This window comes from Portunus trituberculatus, chromosome 14 (assembly GCF_017591435.1).
Source record: "Portunus trituberculatus isolate SZX2019 chromosome 14, ASM1759143v1, whole genome shotgun sequence".
Taxonomy (NCBI): Eukaryota; Metazoa; Arthropoda; class Malacostraca; order Decapoda; family Portunidae; genus Portunus; species Portunus trituberculatus.
In genome coordinates this window covers 10,050,929-10,056,683 of record NC_059268.1, presented here as the reverse complement: position 1 = coordinate 10,056,683, position 5,755 = coordinate 10,050,929, and the positions used below count along the sequence as shown (strand labels likewise).

Here is a 5,755-nt window from a genome sequence, read left to right as displayed (position 1 = left end):
TTGTAAAAATAATAGTGCTTGCAGTAGCAGCAGCCGCAGCAGCAGCAGCAGTAGTAGTAGTAGTAGTAGTAGTAGTAGTAGTAGTAGTAGTAGTAGTAGAAAAAGTAATAACAAAAATAATCATGATAATGATAGTAATAATAGTAATAATAATTATGATAATAATTATTATTATTATTGTAACAGTAATGATGATAATAATAATAATAATAATAATAATAATAATAATTATTATTATTATTATTTATTATTATTATTATTATTATTATTATAAATGACGAAGAAATACAAGAGAGAAAAAAATATTATCATTATCAACAACAACAACAACAACGACAACATCAGCAACAACAACCCTACACTTAAACACCCTATGTTATTCCTCCCTCCCCAGCATCACTCCCTGTACTTTTAATTCGTCACCCTACACGCCGCGTCCCTGCGTCCCCGAGCCCGCATCCGCCAAGCACACACACACACACACACACACACACACACACACACACACACACACACACACACACACACACACACACACACACACACACACACACACACACACACACACACACACACACTAACCAATCACAGTCACTCAAAGCACTGCACGCATTGACTAACCATTGCAAGGATAAACAAAACCACCTTTGCAATGATACGTGCTGGAAATGCAAACAGTCCCTTGATATGATTAGACGTCGCTTCCGTCACGATGTTTGCACGAACCATTGTAAAAATCATCCCCCCGTAACGTAGGTAGCCACTCGACAGACCGCAAAATGGAGGCCACTCAGCGAACGGAATAATGAAAGTTCCCGCTCTGGACGCCTTGTAATCACGCGCGATGGGGAAAAAATTATGCGTCAGGTTCCGGTAAGTTGTAACCTTTGCTGGCTCACACCTCGCGTCTCCCTGCGTAGTTATACAGCAGCGAGGCATGCACAGAGACCAGCGCGAACTAACCTGCTGGAACCTTGCTTTAATTATTATTGTATTCATCGATTCACGTGCCTGTTTCACTTATTAATTTGTTAATCTATTTATTTATCTGATTTCGTCCGTGCTCAATATGGAGGACGTTCCGTATCGACTGTAGTAATTAATAGTAACCTCACGTTTCCTTTAATAAGTCGTAAGTCAGTGTGAAAATCGAGTGTGCAGCCCATTCGTTCCGGCGGGGACATGTAACCGGGTCGTTAATAAGATTATTTATTAATCCTCTTATTATTCCTGCCCTCCTTCCCTTCCTCCATCACTCGCCGCAGCGCCATCACCTCACGGGGACGCAAAGGGATTCGGCGCCGCACTTCCTCACCGCGCCGCCTCCCTCACTCATTTATTTACTGAAACCCATTAATTAGTCCGTCCTGTGGGTGAGTGACTTGTCCATGTGTTCTCTCCCCGCCCGCAGCAACGCACCCCACCCAACGCCGCGCCACCCTGTCCCGCCTCGCCCCACTCAAGCCAAATTATAGACGTGTGAAGGAATGAACTTGTATGTGTAATATATTGTGTGTGGCGCGGCAGGACACCACGGCGGGGCTTAGCGCTTCCGTGATGCCCCGAGGAGCGTCCTGGCGGCGACTCTTTAGGGCAGCAACGGAATACACACACACACACACACACACACACACACACACACACACACACACACACACACACACACACACACACACACACAGACAGAAAAAAAAAAGCGCTCGTAATCGGTTTTCCTGGCAAGAGTTCAGCTTTTTCTTTCTTTTTTACTCCATTAACAAATGAGTAGCCACATTTTACATATTTTCATAAACAAACAACTTGATAATGTTTAAACCTTCAACGAATGATTCTCTTCTCACTCATCTTTTTTTCGTGCTTTTATTTTTTTTTTAACACTATTCGTGAATCAGAAGTCACAATAAGAAGTTGCCACTCTTGATTATGCAGGACGTTCACAATTATTGGTTTCCACTTTAGTTTACAGAGAATTAGATAAGGCTTCCTCTGTCTATCTGAACAAGGAGAGAGGGAAAAAAAAAGTAGCGGCCACCTATCACGAACTTGGATTACGAGACGTGTGTGTGTGTGTGTGTGTGTGTGTGTGTGTGTGTGTGTGTGTGTGTGAGTGCATGTGTGGGTGTAGCAGTGATTACTTTTTCCCGCTTTTCATGATTTACCGGAGGGGAAAAAATGAACGTTGACTGTTGCACGTTGTGTCTTGAGGGAACTTTTCTTATCATTGCATTATTCGTGTGCCAAAGAATCTCTCTCTCTCTCTCTCTCTCTCTCTCTCTCTCTCTCTCTCTCTCTCTCTCTCTCTCTCTCTCTCTCTCTCTCTCTCTCTCTCTCTCTCTCTCTCTCTCTCTCTCTCTCTCTCTCTCTCTCTCTCTCGACGAAATTTGTGAAGCGTAGGAGATGCGTTTTTATATGATTATGCGTGTTTGCGTGTGCGCGTGGACAAAGAAAGAGAGAGAGAGAGAGAGAGAGAGAGAGAGAGAGAGAGAGAGAGAGAAACACCTCACAAGCCGTCAGCGGGATAATTAATGAGAAGGAGTCTTCGGGCTAACAGGCAGACACGTGTTCCTCCAGGCTTACTCTATCAATGCAGACACCCAGGAATATAAATTAGATCATTACGTCTGTTTTTTTTTTCCCTCCGTTTTTTTTTCCTTCCTTTTTTTTCTCTCTTTCTTGAACGTTGTATTCTTTTTTATTGTCTAATTATCCACGACAAATTTCTTCCTGTTTTTTTTTTTTTATCTTATTCTGTTTTTAGTATGTATTATAAATTAGTGTTTTTTTTTTTTTTTTTTTTTTGTTCTGTATATTTATTCTTTTATGTTAAGTCTTTTTTTTTCCTCCTTCATCGTCTTCCCTCTATATTGTCTATTATTTATTCTGCTTTTATCCATTCATGTCCTTTCTTTTTTTTTCCTTTTTTCCCTCCTTTCTCTATTCATCATCCTATTTATCTTTAGTCTCCTCTTTATCTTTTCCATTCTACGTCCGCTTTCCTATACCTCTTCTCTCCCTTTCCCCATCACTCTCTTCCCTATCTTTCTTTCTTCCGTTTCTGTTTTCTTTCTCCCTCCATCATTCCTTTTTCACTTTCCTCCTCCCGTTTCCTTCCTCATCCACCGTAACCACCATCACCACTACCACCACCACCACCACCACCACCACGAGTACGACCCTCCTTTCCCTTTGTGGTTGGTTGACTCTGTTTAAACTATGCAGGCAGTCCACTCTTTCCTGTATGTGTGTGTGTGTGTGTGTGTGTGTGTGTGTGTGTGTGTGTGTGTGTGTGTGTGTGTGTGTGTGTGTGTGTGTGTGTCATATTGTACGCAAGTGGGGTTCATGTGTACGTGCACGTGCGGTAATGCCTTGTGTACGTAATAACCATGTATGTCTGTCAAATAGAAAACGTGTGTGTGTGTGTGTGTGTGTGTGTGTGTGTGTGTGTGTGTGTGTGTGTGTGTGTGTGTGTGTGTGTGTGTGTGTGTGTGTGTGTGTGTGTGTGTGTGTGTGTGTGTGTGTGTGTGTGTGTGTACGGCCAGGTGGTTGTACATGTCTGGTTCAGTGTCCAGTTAATGTCGAGTAGTAAAAGCGAATGAATGAATGAGTGAGTGGGAGAGGGTACGAGTGGGCGTGTGTGCATTACTACAGAGTGAGGAGCTGACTCACCGAAATTGACCCGAATACAACGACCTAAACTCGCCCGTCCCTTGCAGCAGCTGAGGGCACTGCAACAAATTCCCCGTTGTCGCTGCCAGCCTCCCTGCCGCCAAGCTGCCACCTAGCCAGCCTCCACCACACACCCAACAATATCCTCAACTCAGCAACATGTCATACGTTTCTCCGCCACCGCTATTCTCGGCTGGCAGTATTCGACCGTCCTAAACGCTGGCCGCGGGTGTTTCGTGGCTAATTTCAGTGAGCCAGCAGCAGCAAGTTACCTTGTATCCTGGGGCGCCGCCGCCGCCTCCTCTGGTGGTAGTAGTGATGGTGGTTTTGGTGTTGGTGGTGGTGGTGGTGGTCGGGGGCGGAGCGGGACTCCTACATACAGTGATGTGGACGAGCTCGCTGACAACACACTCTCATAATCACATCCACTGCAATAACCTTCATTAAGCACTAACATCTGCACAGCCACACGCGGCCACGAGCCTCCCACCGCCGCCTGCCACTACTCCACAGCCGCCGCCGCCGCCGCCGCCACCGCCGCTCGGATTCCCGCCCAGTAATTGTAGGAGCAGAGCCTTCGTCCGCCACGCTCGGGCGTTGCTCCTCACCTCCTGCACCGCCTCGACTCTCACAGCGACACTTGGGCGAGGCCACGCCGCCACACGCCATTACCAAGGAGGGCCCCGGCCACCGGGTTACAAAAGGGCTTCTTGCTTAAGGAAATCGCGCGCGAGAGAGAACTCAGTTGATGAAGCTGTGAGCGCCGCCATGACAGTTGGGGGAGGGAGTCGATGAGTTGCCGACGGTCCCCAACGGCCTCGTGGGTCCTCGGAGGCGTCTTCGCGACCCGCCTACCTCGCGCCGCTCCAGCGTCTCCGGCGAGCACAGCCTCCGGCATGGAATCAGGAACACAAGTTAAGAAATGTTTGTACCTCCTGACTGGGGCGAGAGAAGCTCGGGTATTTGAGGCGAGCGGCGAGGTGAGGCAGGGCGGGCGGGAGGGAGGGCGAGGGGGCGTGAAGCCTGAGTGACAGCGCGGCGGGGGAAGCGGAGTCGAGCCAGTGGGAGGCGGGGTCAGGGGCGCAACACCTCCACTTATTTACTTGACTTTTTATGTTCTAACGATTAGCAGACTCGAGCAAGGGCGGGGGAGGCGGGGGAGCGTAGGAGCAGAGGGAAGCACAGAGGGGGACTTGGCTTCTCTCCTTCTTTAATCCCTGCTGCTAATTCAATCCCAAAGTCTCCTCCCGGATTCAGCACCACATCGCCCACAGGATCTGTGCGCCGTGAAGCCATGCAGAGCTCAGTGACGTTTCTTTTTTGTCCATGGCCCGCCCGCCTCCCACGCCCGGCAGGCGGCAGAGGGACCGCCCGCCACTGCACCTGATGAAGTTGACTCAGCCCTCAGGAATCGTCCTCCTCCATCATCCCCTCATTAATGGCTCCGCGACCCTTCTCCTGCCCATTCGTGACCGTCGGCTCTGCCTCACTCTGTGTCGTGGCACCATAATTTGGTGAGGTATTTTTCCACCTCCTCCCTTGGTTCGCCGCCGCGGGCGCTGAACACCGCCGCCACCACCGTGTTGGTTTAGTCGGCGGGACAACGTAATCTTGTTCTTGCGCGCGGCTCATCGCCCGCGGCTCCGTCCCGCTCTGGTGGCCCCGTCTTGTCTCGTCCCTCTGATAACTTCTAATCATAGTTGCGGGAATGAGTTGTTTAATCAGTACATTTACTCCTGACTCCTCCGTTTTGTGTGGCCACCGCCGGGAGGGAGCAGTGAGAGGCGGAGCAGGCGTGTTCAGGGGCGACCAGTGGGTTCAGAACATCGCCAGATCTGAAGTGAACAATGACTCGGCTGTAAAATTACTCGCTCCGTGTCAGGTGAAGAAGCCGGCGTCGTAGGTGGTCGGGAGGGGCGCCGCTGCCCGCCACTTCCATTTCCCCTGACGGGCGGCAAAACCTTCTTGCGGTCACCAGCTTAATCTTGTGGTTGGCTCCGCCCAGGGGCGTCACCCAAAACCTCCACCAATCAGCGGCCGAGACTGACGAGGCAATCTCCTCTTGTTATGGGGGGTTGACACAATCATA

General features: G+C 49.1%; 1 long non-coding RNA gene across 2 annotated transcripts in view; it reads right to left on the bottom strand.

Moving 5' to 3' along the window:
* LOC123503674 overlaps nucleotides 1–4,616 on the bottom strand; it is a 30,729-nt gene extending 26,113 nt beyond the window's left edge. The window contains exon 1 of one of the 2 annotated variants that reach the window (XR_006674577.1): nucleotides 4,339–4,616. This is a non-coding gene — a long non-coding RNA (uncharacterized LOC123503674). The remainder of the gene's footprint in view (nucleotides 1–4,338) is intronic. The other variant, XR_006674578.1, reaches the window with a different exon arrangement.
* Nucleotides 4,617–5,755: the final 1,139 nt, after the last annotated feature.